Below are 20,908 nucleotides of genomic sequence, written 5' to 3'. Positions count from 1 at the left end.
ACGCCTCTTTGAAACACTTTGATGAAAGACCAACATGACCACGCCTCTTTAAAACAATTTGATAAAAGACCAACATGACCACGCCTCTTCAAAACAATTTGATGAAAGACCAACACGACAACGCCTCTTTAAAACACTTCGATGAAAGAACACCATGACCACGCCTTTTAAAAACACTTGGATGAAAGACCAACATAACCACGCCTCTTTCAAACACTTTGATGAAAGACCAACATGACCACGCCTCTTTAAAACACTTTGATGAAAGACCAACATGACCACACCTCTGCAAAACAATTTGATGAAAGTCGAACATGACCACGCCTATTTAAACACTTCGATGAAAGCCCAACATGACCACGCCTCTTTAAAACAATTTGATGAAAGACCAACATGACCACACCTCTGCAAAACAATTTGATGAAAGACCAACATGACCACGCCTCTTTGAAACACATTGATGAAAGACCAACATGACCACGCCTCTTTGTAACAATTTGATGAAAGAGCAACATGACCACACCTCTTTAAAACACTGATGAAATACCAACATGACCACGCCTCTTCAAAACAATTTGACAAAAGACCAACTTGACCACGCCTATTTAAAACAATTTGATAAAAGACCAACATGACCACGCCTCTTTAAAACACTTTAATGAAAGAACACCATGACCACGCCTCTTTGAAACACTTTGATGAAAGACCAACATGACCACGCCTCTTTGAAACACTTTGATGAAAGACCAACATGACCACGCCTTTTTAAAACACTTTGATGAAAGACAAACATGACCACGCCTCTTTAAAACACTTTGATGAAAGAACACCATGACCACGCCTCTTTGAAACACTTTGATGAAAGACCAACATGACCACGCCTCTTTGAAACACTTTGATGAAAGACCAACATGACCACGCCTTTTTAAAACACTTTGATGAAAGACCAACATGACCACGCCGCTTTAAAACACTTTGATGAAAGACCAACATGACCACGCCTCTTTGAAACACTTTGATGAAAGACAAACATGACCACGCCTCTTTAAAACACTTTGATGAAAGAACACCATGACCACGCCTCTTTGAAACACTTTGATGAAAGAACACCATGACCACGCCTCTTTGAAACACTTTGATGAAAGACCAACATGACCACGCCGCTTTAAAACACTTTGATGAAAGAACACCATGACCACGCCTTTTTAAAACACTTTGATGAAAGACAAACATGACCACGCCTCTTTAAAACAATTTGATAAAAGACCAACATGACCACGCCTCTTCAAAACAATTTGATGAAAGACCAACACGACCACGCCTCTTTAAAACACTTTGATGAAAGAACACCATGACCACGCCTTTTAAGAACACTTCGATGAAAGACCAACATGACCACGCATCTTTAAAACACTTTGATGAAAGACCAACATGACCACACCTCTGCAAAACAATTTGATGAAAGTCGAACATGACCACGCCTATTTAAAACACTTCGATGAAAGCCCAACATGACCACGCCTTTTTAAAACACTTTGATGAAAGACCAACATGACCACACCTCTGCAAAACAATTTGATGAAAGTCGAACATGACCACGCCTATTTAAAACACTTTGATGAAAGACCAACATGACCACGCCTCTTTGAAACACTTTGATGAAAGACCAACATGACCACGCCTCTTTAAAACACTTTGATGAAAGTCGAACATGACCACTCCTCTTTGAAACAATTTGATGAAAGAGCAACATGACCACGCCTCTTTAAAACACTTTGATGAAAGAACACCCTGACCACGCCTTTTTAAAACACTTTGATGAAAGACAAACATGACCACGCCTCTTTGAAACACTTTGATGAAAGACCAACATGACCACGCCTCTTTAAAACACATTGATGAAAGACCAACATGACCACTCCTCTGCAAAACAATTTGATGAAAGTCGAACATGACCACGCCTCTTTGAAACACTTTGATGAAAGACCAACATGACCACGCCTTTTTAAAACACTTTGATGAAAGACCAACATGACCACACCTCTGCAAAACAATTTGATGAAAGTCGAACATGACCACGCCTCTTTGTAACAATTTGATGAAAGTCGAACATGACCACGCCTATTTAAAACACTTTGATGAAAGACCAACATGACCACGCCTCTTTGAAACACTTTGATGAAAGACCAACATGACCACGCCTCTTTGAAACAATTTGATGAAAGTCGAACATGACCATGCCTCTTTGAAACAATTTGATGAAAGAGCAACATGACCACGCCTCTTTAAAACACTTTGATGAAAGAACACCATGACCACGCCTTTTTAAAACACTTTGATTAAAGACCAACATGACCACACCTCTGCAAAACAATTTGATGAAAGACAAACATGACCACGCCTCTTTGAAACACTTTGATGAAAGACAAACATGACCACGCCTCTTTGAAACACTTTGATGAAAGACCAACATGACCACGCCTTTTTAAAACACTTTGATGAAAGAACACCATGACCACGCCTTTTTAAAACACTTTGATGAAAGACCAACATGACCACACCTCTGCAAAACAATTTGATGAAAAACAAACATGACCACGCCTTTTTAAAATACGATGATGAAAGACCGCCATGACCACGCCTCTTTAAAACACTAATGAAAGACCAGCATGACCACGCCTCTTTAAAACACGTTGATAAAGACCAAATGACCACGCCTCTTTCAAACATGTTGATGAAGACCAAATGACCACACCTCTTTAAAACACGTTGATGAAAGACCAACATGACCACGCCCCTTTGAAACACTTTGATGAAAGACCAACATGACCACACCCCTTTGAAACATTTTGATGAAAGACCAACATGACCACACCTCTTCAAAACAATTTGATAAAAGACCACCATGACCACGCCTTTTTAAAACACTTTGATGAAAGACCAACATGACCACGCCTCTTTGAAACACTTTGATGAAAGACCAACATGACCACACCTCTTTGTAACAATTTGATGAAAGAGCAACATGACCACGCCTCTTCAAAACAATTTGATAAAAGACCAACATGACCACGCCTCTTCAAAACAATTTGACAAAAGAACAACTTGACCACGCCTCTTTGAAACAATTTGATAAAAGACCAACATGACCACGCCTCTTTAAAACACTTTGATGAAAGACTAACATGACCACGCCCCTTTGAAACATTTTGATGAAAGACCAACATGACCACGCCTCTTCAAAACAATTTGATGAAAGACCACCATGACCACGCCTTGTTAAAACACTTTGATGAAAGACCAACATGACCACGCCTCTTTGAAACACTTTGATGAAAGACCAACATGATCACGCCTCTTTGTAACAATTTGATGAAAGAGCAACATGACCACGCCTCTTTAAAACACTGATGAAAGACCAACATGACCACGCCTCTTCAAAACAATTTGATAAAAGACCAACATGACTACGCCTCTTCAAAACAATTTGACAAAAGACCAACTTGACCACGCCTCTTTGAAACAATTTGATAAAAGACCAACATGACCACGCCTCTTTAAAACAATTTGATAATAGAGCAACATTTACCGCGCCTCTTTAAAACACGGATGAAAGACCAACATGACCACACCTCTTCAAAACACTGATGAAAGACCAACATGACCACACCTCTTCAAAACAATTTGATGAAAGACCAACATGACCATGCCTATTTACAACAATTTGATAAAAGACCAACATGACCACGCCTTTTTAAAACAATTTGATGAAAGACCAACATGACCACGCCTCTTTAAAACACTTTGATGAAAGACCAACATGACCACGCCTCTTTGAAACCATTTGATAATAGAGCAACATTTACCATGCCTCTTTAAAACACTGATGAAAGACCAACATGACCACACCTATTTACAACAATTTGATAAAAGACCAACATGACCACGCCTCTTTAAAACAATTTGATGAAAGACCAACATGACCACACCTCTGCAAAACAATTTGATAAAAGACCAACATGACCACGCCTCTTTAAAACATTTTGATGAAAGATCACCATGACCACGCCTTTTAAAAACACTTCGATGAAAGACCAACATGACCACGCCTCTTTGTAACAATTTGATGAGAGAGCAACATGACCACGCCTCTTGAAAACAATTTGATAAAAGAGGAACATTTACCACAACTCTTTAAAACACTGATGAAAGACCAACATGACCACGCCTCTTCAAAACAATTTGACAAAAGACTAACATGACCACGCCTTTTTGAAACACTTTGATGAAAGACCAACATGACCACGCCCCTTTGAAACATTTTGATGAAAGACCAACATGACCACGCCTCTGCAAAACAATTTGATGAAAGTCCAACATGACCACGCCTCTATAAAACACTTTGAAGAAAGACCGACATGACCACGCCTATTTACAACAATTTGATAAAAGACCAACATGACCACGCCTCCTTAAAACAATTTGATGAAAGACCAACATGACCACGCCTCTTTGAAACACTTTGATGAAAGACCAACATAACCACGCCTCTTTGAAACACTTTGATGAAAGAACACCATGACCACGCCTCTTTGAAACACTTTGATGAAAGACCAACATAACCACACCTCTTTGAAACACTTTGATGAAAGACCAACATGACCACGCCTCTTTAAAACACTTTGATGAAAGACCACCATGACCACGCCTCTTTAAAATAATTTGATGAAAGACCAACACGACCACACCTCTTCAAAACAATTTGATGAAAGACCAACACGACCACGCCTCTTCAAAACAATTTGATGAAAGACCAACATGACCACGCCTCTTTAAAACACTTTGATGAAAGACCAACATGACCATGCCTTTTGAAAACGCTTTGATGAAAGAACACCATGACCACACCTCTTTAAAACACTGATGAAAGACCAACATGACCATGCCTCTTTAAAACACTTTGATGAAAGAACACCATGACCACGCCTTTTTAAAACACTTTGATGAAAGACAAACATGACCACGCCTCTTTGAAACACTTTGATGAAAGACCAACATGACCACGCCTCTTTAAAACAATTTCATAAAACACCAACATGACCACGCCTCTTCAAAACAATTTGATGAAAGACCAAAACGACCACGCCTCTTTAAAACACTTTGATGAAAGAACACCATGACCACGCCTTTTAAGAACACTTCGATGAAAGACCAACATGACCACGCATCTTTAAAACACTTTGATGAAAGACCAACATGACCACACCTCTGCAAAACAATTGATGAAAGTCGAACATGACCACGCCTATTTAAAACACTTCGATGAAAGACCAACATGACCACGCCTTTTTAAAACACTTTGATGAAAGACCAACATGACCACACCTCTGCAAAACAATTTGATGAAAGTCGAACATGACCACGACTATTTAAAACACTTTGATGAAAGACCAACATGACCACGCCTCTTTGAAACACTTTGATGAAAGACCAACATGACCACGCCTCTTTAAAACACTTTGATGAAAGTCGAACATGACCACTCCTCTTTGAAACAATTTGATGAAAGAGCAACATGACCACGCCTCTTTAAAACACTTTGATGAAAGAACACCCTGACCACGCCTTTTTAAAACACTTTGATGAAAGACAAACATGACCACGCCTCTTTGAAACACTTTTATGAAAGACCAACATGACCACGCCTCTTTAAAACACATTGATGAAAGACCAACATGACCACTCCTCTGCAAAACAATTTGATGAAAGTCGAACATGACCACGCCTCTTTGAAACACTTTGATGAAAGACCAACATGACCACGCCTTTTTAAAACACTTTGATGAAAGACCAACATGACCACACCTCTGCAAAACAATTTGATGAAAGTCGAACATGACCACGCCTATTTAAAACACTTTGATGAAAGACCAACATGACCACGCCTCTTTGAAACAATTTGATAAAAGACCAACATGACCACGCCTCTTTAAAACACTTTGAAGAAAGACCGACATGACCACGCCTATTTACAACAATTTGATAAAAGACCAACATGACCACGCCTCTTTAAAACAATTTGATGAAAGACCAACATGACCACGCCTCTTTAAAACACTTTGAAGAAAGACGGACATGACCATGCCTATTTACAACAATTTGATAAAAGACCAACATGACCACGCCTCTTTGAAACAATTTGATAAAAGAGCAACATTTACCACAACTCTTTAAAACACTGATGAAAGACCAACATGACCACGCCTCTTTGTAACAATTTGATGAAAGACCAACATGACCACGCCTCTTTGTAACAATTTGATGAAAGACCAACATGACCACACCTCTTTGAAACACTGATGAAAGACCAACATGACCACGCCTCTTCAAAACAATTTGACAAAATACCAACTTGACCACGCCTCTTTGAAACAATTTGATAAAAGACCAACATGACCACGCCTCTGCAAAACAATTTGATGAAAGTCCAACATGACCACGCCTCTTTAAAACACTTTGAAGAAAGACCGACATGACCACGCCTATTTACAACAATTTGATGAAAGTCCAACATGACCACGCCTCTTTAAAACACTTTGAAGAAAGACCGACATGACCACGCCTCTTTAAAACACTTTGAAGAAAGACTGACATGACCACGCCTATTTACAACAATTTGATAAAAGACCAACATGACCACGCCTCTTTAAAACAATTTGATGAAAGACCAACATGACCACACCTCTGCAAAATAATTTGATGAAAGACCAACATGACCACGCCTCTTTAAAACACTTTGATGAAAGACCAACATGACCACGCCGCTTTAAAACACTTTGATGAAAGAACACCATGACCACGCCTTTTTAAAACACTTTGATGAAAGACCAACATGACCACGCCTCTTCAAAACAATTTGAAAACAGACCAACATTACCACGCCTCTTCAAAACAATTTGACAAAAGACCAACTTGACCACGCCTCTTTGAAACAATTTGATAAAAGACCAACATGACCACGCCTCTGCAAATCAATTTGATGAAAGTCCAACATGACCACGGCTCTTTAAAACACTTTGAAGAAAGACCGACATGACCACGCCTATTTACAACAATTTGATAAAAGACCAACATGACCACGCCTCCTTAAAACAATTTGATGAAAGACCAACATGACCACGCCTCTTTAAAACACTTTGAAGAAAGACGGACATGACCACGCCTATTTACAACAATTTGATAAAAGACCAACATGACCACGCCTCTTTAAAACAATTTGATGAAAGACCAACATGACCACACCTCTGCAAAATAATTTGATGAAAGACCAACATGACCACGCCTCTTTAAAACACTTTGATGAAAGAACACCATGACCACGCCTCTTTGAAGCACTTTGATGAAAGACCAACATAACCACGCCTCTTTGAAACACTTTGATGAAAGACCAACATGACCACGCCTCTTTAAAACACTTTGATGAAAGAACACCATGACCACGCCTTTTTAAAACACTTTGATGAAAGACAAACATGACCACGCCTCTTTGAAACACTTTGATGAAAGACCAACATGACCACGCCTCTTTAAAACAATTTCATAAAACACCAACATGACCACGCCTCTTCAAAACAATTTGATGAAAGACCAAAACGACCACGCCTCTTTAAAACACTTTGATGAAAGAACACCATGACCACGCCTTTTAAGAACACTTTGATGAAAGACCAACATGACCACGCCTCTTTAAAACACTTTGAAGAAAGACCGACATGACCACGCCTATTTACAACAATTTGATAAAAGACCAACATGACCACGCCTCTTTGAAACAATTTGATAAAAGAGCAACATTTACCACAACTCTTTAAAACACTGATGAAAGACCAACATGACCACGCCTCTTTGTAACAATTTGATAAAAGACCAACATGACCACGCCTCTTTAAAACAATTTGATGAAAGACCAACATGACCACACATCTGCAAAACAATTTGATGAAAGTCGAACATGACCACGCCTATTAAAAACACTTCAATGAAAGCCCAACATCACCACGCCTTTTTAAAACACTTTGATGAAAGACCAACATGACCACACCTCTGCAAAACAATTTGATGAAAGTCGAACATGACCACGCCTCTTTGTAACAATTTGATGAAAGTCGAACATGACCACGCCTATTTATAACACTTTGATGAAAGACCAACATGACCACGCCTCTTTGAAACACTTTGATGAAAGACCAACATGACCACGCCTCTTTGAAACACTTTGATGAAAGACCAACATGACCACGCCTCTTTAAAACACTTTGATGAAAGTCGGAACATGACCACGCCTCTTTGAAACAATTTGATGAAAGAGCAACATGACCACGCCTTTTTAAAACACTTTGATGAAAGAGAAACATGACCACGCCTCTTTGAAACACTTTGATGAAAGACCAACATGACCTCGCCTCTTTAAAACACTTTGATGAAAGACCAACATGACCACGCCTCTTCAAAACAATTTGATGAAAGACCAACATGACCGCCCCCTCTTCAAAACAATGTGACAAAAGACTAACATGACCACGCCTCTTTGAAACACTTTGATGAAAGACCAACATGACCACGCCTTTTTAAAACACTTTGATGAAAGCCCAACATGACCACACCTCTGCAAAACAATTTGATGAAAGTCGAACATGACCACGCCTATTTAAAACACTTTGATGAAAGACCAACATGACCACGCCTCTTTGAAACACTTTGATGAAAGACCAACATGACCACGCCTCTTTGAAACAATTTGATGAAAGTCGAACATGACCACGCCTCTTTGAAACAATTTGATGAAAGTCGAACATGACCACGCCTCTTTGAAACAATTTGATGAAAGAGCAACATGACCACGCCGTTTTAAAACACTTTGATGAAAGAACACCATGACCACGCCTTTTTAAAACACTTTGATGAAAGACCAACATGACCACGCCTCTTTGTAACAATTTGATGAAAGAGCAACATGACCACGCCTCTTTAAAACACTTTGATGAAAGAACACCATGACCACACCTTTTTAAAACACTTTGATGAAAGACAAACATGACCACGCCTCTTTGAAACACTTTGATGAAAGACCAACATGACCACGCCTCTTTAAAACAATTTGATAAAAGACCAACATGACCACGCCTCTTCAAAACAATTTGATGAAAGACCAACACGACAACGCCTCTTTAAAACACTTCGATGAAAGAACACCATGACCACGCCTTTTAAAAACACTTGGATGAAAGACCAACATAACCACGCCTCTTTCAAACACTTTGATGAAAGACCAACATGACCACGCCTCTTTAAAACACTTTGATGAAAGACCAACATGACCACACCTCTGCAAAACAATTTGATGAAAGTCGAACATGACCACGCCTATTTAAACACTTCGATGAAAGCCCAACATGACCACGCCTCTTTAAAACAATTTGATGAAAGACCAACATGACCACACCTCTGCAAAACAATTTGATGAAAGACCAACATGACCACGCCTCTTTGAAACACATTGATGAAAGACCAACATGACCACGCCTCTTTGTAACAATTTGATGAAAGAGCAACATGACCACACCTCTTTAAAACACTGATGAAATACCAACATGACCACGCCTCTTCAAAACAATTTGACAAAAGACCAACTTGACCACGCCTATTTAAAACAATTTGATAAAAGACCAACATGACCACGCCTCTTTAAAACACTTTAATGAAAGAACACCATGACCACGCCTCTTTGAAACACTTTGATGAAAGACCAACATGACCACGCCTCTTTGAAACACTTTGATGAAAGACCAACATGACCACGCCTTTTTAAAACACTTTGATGAAAGACAAACATGACCACGCCTCTTTAAAACACTTTGATGAAAGAACACCATGACCACGCCTCTTTGAAACACTTTGATGAAAGACCAACATGACCACGCCTCTTTGAAACACTTTGATGAAAGACCAACATGACCACGCCTTTTTAAAACACTTTGATGAAAGACCAACATGACCACGCCGCTTTAAAACACTTTGATGAAAGACCAACATGACCACGCCTCTTTGAAACACTTTGATGAAAGACAAACATGACCACGCCTCTTTAAAACACTTTGATGAAAGAACACCATGACCACGCCTCTTTGAAACACTTTGATGAAAGAACACCATGACCACGCCTCTTTGAAACACTTTGATGAAAGACCAACATGACCACGCCGCTTTAAAACACTTTGATGAAAGAACACCATGACCACGCCTTTTTAAAACACTTTGATGAAAGACAAACATGACCACGCCTCTTTAAAACAATTTGATAAAAGACCAACATGACCACGCCTCTTCAAAACAATTTGATGAAAGACCAACACGACCACGCCTCTTTAAAACACTTTGATGAAAGAACACCATGACCACGCCTTTTAAGAACACTTCGATGAAAGACCAACATGACCACGCATCTTTAAAACACTTTGATGAAAGACCAACATGACCACACCTCTGCAAAACAATTTGATGAAAGTCGAACATGACCACGCCTATTTAAAACACTTCGATGAAAGCCCAACATGACCACGCCTTTTTAAAACACTTTGATGAAAGACCAACATGACCACACCTCTGCAAAACAATTTGATGAAAGTCGAACATGACCACGCCTATTTAAAACACTTTGATGAAAGACCAACATGACCACGCCTCTTTGAAACACTTTGATGAAAGACCAACATGACCACGCCTCTTTAAAACACTTTGATGAAAGTCGAACATGACCACTCCTCTTTGAAACAATTTGATGAAAGAGCAACATGACCACGCCTCTTTAAAACACTTTGATGAAAGAACACCCTGACCACGCCTTTTTAAAACACTTTGATGAAAGACAAACATGACCACGCCTCTTTGAAACACTTTGATGAAAGACCAACATGACCACGCCTCTTTAAAACACATTGATGAAAGACCAACATGACCACTCCTCTGCAAAACAATTTGATGAAAGTCGAACATGACCACGCCTCTTTGAAACACTTTGATGAAAGACCAACATGACCACGCCTTTTTAAAACACTTTGATGAAAGACCAACATGACCACACCTCTGCAAAACAATTTGATGAAAGTCGAACATGACCACGCCTCTTTGTAACAATTTGATGAAAGTCGAACATGACCACGCCTATTTAAAACACTTTGATGAAAGACCAACATGACCACGCCTCTTTGAAACACTTTGATGAAAGACCAACATGACCACGCCTCTTTGAAACAATTTGATGAAAGTCGAACATGACCATGCCTCTTTGAAACAATTTGATGAAAGAGCAACATGACCACGCCTCTTTAAAACACTTTGATGAAAGAACACCATGACCACGCCTTTTTAAAACACTTTGATTAAAGACCAACATGACCACACCTCTGCAAAACAATTTGATGAAAGACAAACATGACCACGCCTCTTTGAAACACTTTGATGAAAGACAAACATGACCACGCCTCTTTGAAACACTTTGATGAAAGACCAACATGACCACGCCTTTTTAAAACACTTTGATGAAAGAACACCATGACCACGCCTTTTTAAAACACTTTGATGAAAGACCAACATGACCACACCTCTGCAAAACAATTTGATGAAAAACAAACATGACCACGCCTTTTTAAAATACGATGATGAAAGACCGCCATGACCACGCCTCTTTAAAACACTAATGAAAGACCAGCATGACCACGCCTCTTTAAAACACGTTGATAAAGACCAAATGACCACGCCTCTTTCAAACATGTTGATGAAGACCAAATGACCACACCTCTTTAAAACACGTTGATGAAAGACCAACATGACCACGCCCCTTTGAAACACTTTGATGAAAGACCAACATGACCACACCCCTTTGAAACATTTTGATGAAAGACCAACATGACCACACCTCTTCAAAACAATTTGATAAAAGACCACCATGACCACGCCTTTTTAAAACACTTTGATGAAAGACCAACATGACCACGCCTCTTTGAAACACTTTGATGAAAGACCAACATGACCACACCTCTTTGTAACAATTTGATGAAAGAGCAACATGACCACGCCTCTTCAAAACAATTTGATAAAAGACCAACATGACCACGCCTCTTCAAAACAATTTGACAAAAGAACAACTTGACCACGCCTCTTTGAAACAATTTGATAAAAGACCAACATGACCACGCCTCTTTAAAACACTTTGATGAAAGACTAACATGACCACGCCCCTTTGAAACATTTTGATGAAAGACCAACATGACCACGCCTCTTCAAAACAATTTGATGAAAGACCACCATGACCACGCCTTGTTAAAACACTTTGATGAAAGACCAACATGACCACGCCTCTTTGAAACACTTTGATGAAAGACCAACATGATCACGCCTCTTTGTAACAATTTGATGAAAGAGCAACATGACCACGCCTCTTTAAAACACTGATGAAAGACCAACATGACCACGCCTCTTCAAAACAATTTGATAAAAGACCAACATGACTACGCCTCTTCAAAACAATTTGACAAAAGACCAACTTGACCACGCCTCTTTGAAACAATTTGATAAAAGACCAACATGACCACGCCTCTTTAAAACAATTTGATAATAGAGCAACATTTACCGCGCCTCTTTAAAACACGGATGAAAGACCAACATGACCACACCTCTTCAAAACACTGATGAAAGACCAACATGACCACACCTCTTCAAAACAATTTGATGAAAGACCAACATGACCATGCCTATTTACAACAATTTGATAAAAGACCAACATGACCACGCCTTTTTAAAACAATTTGATGAAAGACCAACATGACCACGCCTCTTTAAAACACTTTGATGAAAGACCAACATGACCACGCCTCTTTGAAACCATTTGATAATAGAGCAACATTTACCATGCCTCTTTAAAACACTGATGAAAGACCAACATGACCACACCTATTTACAACAATTTGATAAAAGACCAACATGACCACGCCTCTTTAAAACAATTTGATGAAAGACCAACATGACCACACCTCTGCAAAACAATTTGATAAAAGACCAACATGACCACGCCTCTTTAAAACATTTTGATGAAAGATCACCATGACCACGCCTTTTAAAAACACTTCGATGAAAGACCAACATGACCACGCCTCTTTGTAACAATTTGATGAGAGAGCAACATGACCACGCCTCTTGAAAACAATTTGATAAAAGAGGAACATTTACCACAACTCTTTAAAACACTGATGAAAGACCAACATGACCACGCCTCTTCAAAACAATTTGACAAAAGACTAACATGACCACGCCTTTTTGAAACACTTTGATGAAAGACCAACATGACCACGCCCCTTTGAAACATTTTGATGAAAGACCAACATGACCACGCCTCTGCAAAACAATTTGATGAAAGTCCAACATGACCACGCCTCTATAAAACACTTTGAAGAAAGACCGACATGACCACGCCTATTTACAACAATTTGATAAAAGACCAACATGACCACGCCTCCTTAAAACAATTTGATGAAAGACCAACATGACCACGCCTCTTTGAAACACTTTGATGAAAGACCAACATAACCACGCCTCTTTGAAACACTTTGATGAAAGAACACCATGACCACGCCTCTTTGAAACACTTTGATGAAAGACCAACATAACCACACCTCTTTGAAACACTTTGATGAAAGACCAACATGACCACGCCTCTTTAAAACACTTTGATGAAAGACCACCATGACCACGCCTCTTTAAAATAATTTGATGAAAGACCAACACGACCACACCTCTTCAAAACAATTTGATGAAAGACCAACACGACCACGCCTCTTCAAAACAATTTGATGAAAGACCAACATGACCACGCCTCTTTAAAACACTTTGATGAAAGACCAACATGACCATGCCTTTTGAAAACGCTTTGATGAAAGAACACCATGACCACACCTCTTTAAAACACTGATGAAAGACCAACATGACCATGCCTCTTTAAAACACTGATGAAAGACCAACATGACCACACCTCTTTAAAACACTTTGATGAAAGAACACCATGACCACACCTCTTTAAAACACTGATGAAAGACCAACATGACCACGCCTCTTCAAAACACTTTGACAAAAGACCAACTTGACCACGCCTCTTTGAAACAATTTGATAAAAGACCAACATGACCACGCCTCTTTAAAACACTTTGAAGAAAGACCGACATGACCACGCCTATTTACAACAATTTGATAAAAGACCAACATGACCACGCCTCTTTAAAACAATTTGATGAAAGACCAACATGACCACGCCTCTTTAAAACACTTTGAAGAAAGACCGACATGACCACGCCTATTTACAACAATTTGATAAAAGACCAACATGACCACGCCTCTTTGAAACAATTTGATAAAAGAGCAACATTTACCACAACTCTTTAAAACACTGATGAAAGACCAACATGACCACGCCTCTTTAAAACACTTTGATGAAAGTCGAACATGACCACGCCTCTTTAAAACACTTTGATGAAAGAACACCCTGACCACGCCTTTTTAAAACACTTTGATGAAAGACAAACATGACCACGCCTCTTTGAAACACTTTGATGAAAGACCAACATGACCACGCCTCTTTAAAACACATTGATGAAAGACCAACATGACCACTCCTCTGCAAAACAATTTGATGAAAGTCGAACATGACCACGCCTCTTTGAAACACTTTGATGAAAGACCAACATGACCACGCCTTTTTAAAACACTTTGATGAAAGACCAACATGACCACGCCTCTTTGAAACAATTTGATGAAAGTCGAACATGACCATGCCTCTTTGAAACAATTTGATGAAAGAGCAACATGACCACGCCTCTTTAAAACACTTTGATGAAAGAACACCATGACCATGCCTTTTTAAAACACTTTGATTAAAGACCAACATGACCACACCTCTGCAAAACAATTTGATGAAAGACAAACATGACCACGCCTCTTTGAAACACGTTGATGAAAGACAAACATGACCACGCCTCTTTGAAACACTTTGATGAAAGACCAACATGACCACGCCTTTTTAAAACACTTTGATGAAAGAACACCATGACCACGCCTTTTTAAAACACTTTGATGAAAGACCAACATGACCACACCTCTGCAAAACAATTTGATGAAAAACAAACATGACCACGCCTTTTTAAAATACGATGATGAAAGACCGCCATGACCACGCCTCTTTAAAACACTAATGAAAGACCAGCATGACCACGCCTCTTTAAAACACGTTGATGAAAGACCAACATGACCACTCCTCTTTAAAACACGTTGATAAAGACCAAATGACCACGCCTCTTTCAAACATGTTGATGAAGACCAAATGACCACACCTCTTTAAAACACGTTGATGAAAGACCAACATGACCACGCCCCTTTGAAACACTTTGATGAAAGACCAACATGACCACACCCCTTTGAAACATTTTGAGGAAAGACCAACATGACCACACCTCTTCAAAACAATTTGATAAAAGACCACCATGACCACGCCTTTTTAAAACACTTTGCTGAAAGACCAACATGACCACGCCTCTTTGAAACACTTTGATGAAAGACCAACATGACCACACCTCTTTGTAACAATTTGATGAAAGAGCAACATGACCACGCCTCTTCAAAACAATTTGATAAAAGACCAACATGACCACGCCTCTTCAAAACAATTTGACAAAAGAACAACTTGACCACGCCTCTTTGAAACAATTTGATAAAAGACCAACATGACCACGCCTCTTTAAAACACTTTGATGAAAGACCAACATGACCACGCCCCTTTGAAACATTTTGATGAAAGACCAACATGACCACGCCTCTTCAAAACAATTTGATGAAAGACCACCATGACCACGCCTTGTTAAAACACTTTGATGAAAGACCAACATGACCACGCCTCTTTGAAACACTTTGATGAAAGACCAACATGATCACGCCTCTTTGTAACAATTTGATGAAAGAGCAACATGACCACGCCTCTTTAAAACACTGATGAAAGACCAACATGACCACGCCTCTTCAAAACAATTTGATAAAAGACCAACATGACTACGCCTCTTCAAAACAATTTGACAAAAGACCAACTTGACCACGCCTCTTTGAAACAATTTGATAAAAGACCAACATGACCACGCCTCTTTAAAACAATTTGATAATAGAGCAACATTTACCGCGCCTCTTTAAAACACGGATGAAAGACCAACATGACCACACCTCTTCAAAACACTGATGAAAGACCAACATGACCACACCTCTTCAAAACAATTTGATGAAAGACCAACATGACCACGCCTCTTTAAAACACTTTGAAGAAAGACCGACATGACCACGCCTATTTACAACAATTTGAAAAAAGACCAACATGACCACGCCTCTTTAAAACAATTTGATGAAAGACCAACATGACCACACCTCTGCAAAATAATTTGATGAAAGACCAACATGACCACGCCTCTTTAAAACACTTTGATGAAAGAACACCATGACCACGCCTATTTACAACACTTTGATGAAAGACCAACATGACCACGCCCCTTTGAAACATTTTGATGAAAGACCAACATGACCACGCCTCTGCAAAACAATTTGATGAAAGTCCAACATGACCACGCCTCTATAAAACACTTTGAAGAAAGACCGACATGACCACGCCTATTTACAACAATTTGATAAAAGACCAACATGACCACGCCTCCTTAAAACAATTTGATGAAAGACCAACATGACCACGCCTCTTTAAAACACTTTGAAGAAAGACCGACATGACCACGCCTATTTACAACAATTTGATAAAAGACCAACATGACCACGCCTCTTTAAAACAATTTGATGAAAGACCAACATGACCACACCTCTGCAAAATAATTTGATGAAAGACCAACATGACCACGCCTCTTTAAAACACTTTGATGAAAGACCAACATGACCACGCCTCTTTAAAACACTTTGAAGAAAGACCGACATGACCACGCCTATTTACAACAATTTGAAAAAAGACCAACATGACCACGCCTCTTTAAAACAATTTGATGAAAGACCAACATGACCACACCTCTGCAAAATAATTTGATGAAAGACCAACATGACCACGCCTCTTTAAAACACTTTGATGAAAGAACACCATGACCACGCCTATTTACAACACTTTGATGAAAGACCAACATGACCACGCCCCTTTAAAACACTTTGAAGAAAGACCGACATGACCACGCCTATTTACAACAATTTGATGAAAGACCAACATGACCACGCCTCTTTAAAACACTTTGAAGAAAGACCGACATGACCACGCCTCTTTGAAACAATTTGATAAAAGAGCAACATTTACCACAACTCTTTAAAACACTGATGAAAGACCAACATGACCACGCCTCTTTAAAACACTTTGATGAAAGTCGAACATGACCACTCCTCTTTGAAACAATTTGATGAAAGAGCAACATGACCACGCCTCTTTAAAACACTTTGATGAAAGAACACCCTGACCACGCCTTTTTAAAACACTTTGATGAAAGACAAACATGACCACGCCTCTTTGAAACACTTTGATGAAAGACCAACATGACCACGCCTCTTTAAAACACATTGATGAAAGACCAACATGACCACTCCTCTGCAAAACAATTTGATGAAAGTCGAACATGACCACGCCTCTTTGAAACACTTTGATGAAAGACCAACATGACCACGCCTTTTTAAAACACTTTGATGAAAGACCAACATGACCACACCTCTGCAAAACAATTTGATGAAAGTCGAACATGACCACGCCTCTTTGTAACAATTTGATGAAAGTCGAACATGACCACGCCTATTTAAAACACTTTGATGAAAGACCAACATGACCACGCCTCTTTGAAACACTTTGATGAAAGACCAACATGACCACGCCTCTTTGAAACAATTTGATGAAAGTCGAACATGACCATGCCTCTTTGAAACAATTTGATGAAAGAGCAACATGACCACGCCTCTTTAAAACACTTTGATGAAAGAACACCATGACCACGCCTTTTTAAAACACTTTGATTAAAGACCAACATGACCACACCTCTGCAAAACAATTTGATGAAAGACAAACATGACCACGCCTCTTTGAAACACTTTGATGAAAGACAAACATGACCACGCCTCTTTGAAACACTTTGATGAAAGACCAACATGACCACGCCTTTTTAAAACACTTTGATGAAAGAACACCATGACCACGCCTTTTTAAAACACTTTGATGAAAGACCAACATGACCACACCTCTGCAAAACAATTTGATGAAAAACAAACATGACCACGCCTTTTTAAAATACGATGATGAAAGACCGCCATGACCACGCCTCTTTAAAACACTAATGAAAGACCAGCATGACCACGCCTATTTAAAACACGTTGATGAAAGACCAACATGACCACTCCTCTTTAAAACACGTTGATAAAGACCAAATGACCACGCCTCTTTCAAACATGTTGATGAAGACCAAATGACCACACCTCTTTAAAACACGTTGATGAAAGACCAACATGACCACGCCCCTTTGAAACACTTTGATGAAAGACCAACATGACCACACCCCTTTGAAACATTTTGATGAAAGACCAACATGACCACACCTCTTCAAAACAATTTGATAAAAGACCACCATGACCACGCCTTTTTAAAACACTTTGATGAAAGACCAACATGACCACGCCTCTTTGAAACACTTTGATGAAAGACCAACATGACCACACCTCTTTGTAATAATTTGATGAAAGAGCAACATGACCACGCCTCTTCAAAACAATTTGATAAAAGACCAACATGACCACGCCTCTTCAAAACAATTTGACAAAAGAACAACTTGACCACGCCTCTTTGAAACAATTTGATAAAAGACCAACATGACCACGCCTCTTTAAAACACTTTGATGAAAGACCAACATGACCACGCCCCTTTGAAACATTTTGATGAAAGACCAACATGACCACGCCTCTTCAAAACAATTTGATGAAAGACCACCATGACCACGCCTTGTTAAAACACTTTGATGAAAGACCAACATGACCACGCCTCTTTGAAACACTTTTATGAAAGACCAACATGATCACGCCTCTTTGTAACAATTTGATGAAAGAGCAACATGACCACGCCTCTTTAAAACACTGATGAAAGACCAACATGACCACGCCTCTTCAAAACAATTTGATAAAAGACCAACATGACTACGCCTCTTCAAAACAATTTGACAAAAGACCAACTTGACCACGCCTCTTTGAAACAATTTGATAAAAGACCAACATGACCACGCCTCTTTAAAACAATTTGATAATAGAGCAACATTTACCGCGCCTCTTTAAAACACGGATGAAAGACCAACATGACCACACCTCTTCAAAACACTGATGAAAGACCAACATGACCACACCTCTTCAAAACAATTTGATGAAAGACCAACATGACCACGCCTCTTTAAAACACTTTGAAGAAAGACCGACATGACCACGCCTATTTACAACAATTTGATAAAAGACCAACATGACCACGCCTCTTTAAAACAATTTGATGAAAGACCAACATGACCACACCTCTGCAAAATAATTTGATGAAAGACCAACATGACCACGCCTCTTTAAAACACTTTGATGAAAGAACACCATGACCACGCCTATTTACAACACTTTGATGAAAGACCAACATGACCACGCCCCTTTGAAACATTTTGATGAAAGACCAACATGACCACGCCTCTTCAAAATAATTTGATGAAAGACCAACATGACCACGCCTCTTTAAAACATTTTGATGAAAGATCACCATGACCACGCCTTTTAAAAACACTTCGATGAAAGACCAACATGACCACGCCTCTTTGTAACAATTTGATGAGAGAGCAACATGACCACGCCTCTTCAAAACAATTTGATAAAAGAGGAACATTTGTTGTTGTTGTTGTTGTTGTTGTTGTTGTTGTTGTTGTTGTTGTTTTTTTTTTTTGTTTTTTTTTTTTTTTTTGTATACAAGATCGAGGCTCGTGAAAGAGCGAACATTAATCACACAGAAAGACAAACAGACACATAAAACAAATAACATCGGGAGCGGTAGACAAGATGGGGAGAGAGGGGGAAGGACACAAACACAACATTTGAGAGCAGGGACCGAGAGACATGGAGACATCGAGAGATCTGTGGGAGGGAGAGGGCTTTGGGGGGGAGGCATATGAAGGCGGGGAGGCATGTGAAGGGGGGGAGGCATGTGAAGGGGGGGGGGTGGGAGAGGTATAAACATATGGACACTGCCAGGATTTCCAGGAAATAAGTTGGAATTTCAAACAAGGTGGATCTGGGGTGAATTAGTGGGGGTAGAAAAGATCAAGGTTATGGATGGGGGAAGATAAGAGATGGTGGTGAACAGCTGTTTTAAAGACCTGGAGGGAGGAGAGGGATTGAAGGGAGTGTGGGAGTTTGTTCCACAGGCGGGAGAAAAGAGGAATGAAAGCGTGAAGGTGAGCAGAGAGCCGAGATTTCGGCAGTTTAACCATCAGAGGGTTGCTGGCAGATCTTGTGCGACCTGTAGGAATATTTGGGGGACAGAGCACAGAGAGAGCTGGGGGAGCAAGGCCGGAGAGGAGTCGGTAGAAGACAGAAAGACCACCTACCTGCCTGCGGTGAGAGAGTGAAAGGCCCTCAGAGATAGCTTCATCGCGGGAGATTCCAATGATTTTGAAAGCTTTGGATTAAAGCCACTCCACTCCAAATTTTTCAAGGCTGAATCAATCGTGTACACATCCAGGATTAATAAAGAAACTCCATTTCACGTGTGCATGGACATGTAATTCA

Source organism: Myxine glutinosa, chromosome 10 (assembly GCF_964187855.1).
Source record: "Myxine glutinosa chromosome 10, kmMyxGlut1.1, whole genome shotgun sequence".
NCBI classification, from domain to species: Eukaryota; Metazoa; Chordata; class Myxini; order Myxiniformes; family Myxinidae; genus Myxine; species Myxine glutinosa.
This window is presented reverse-complemented; position numbering follows the sequence as displayed.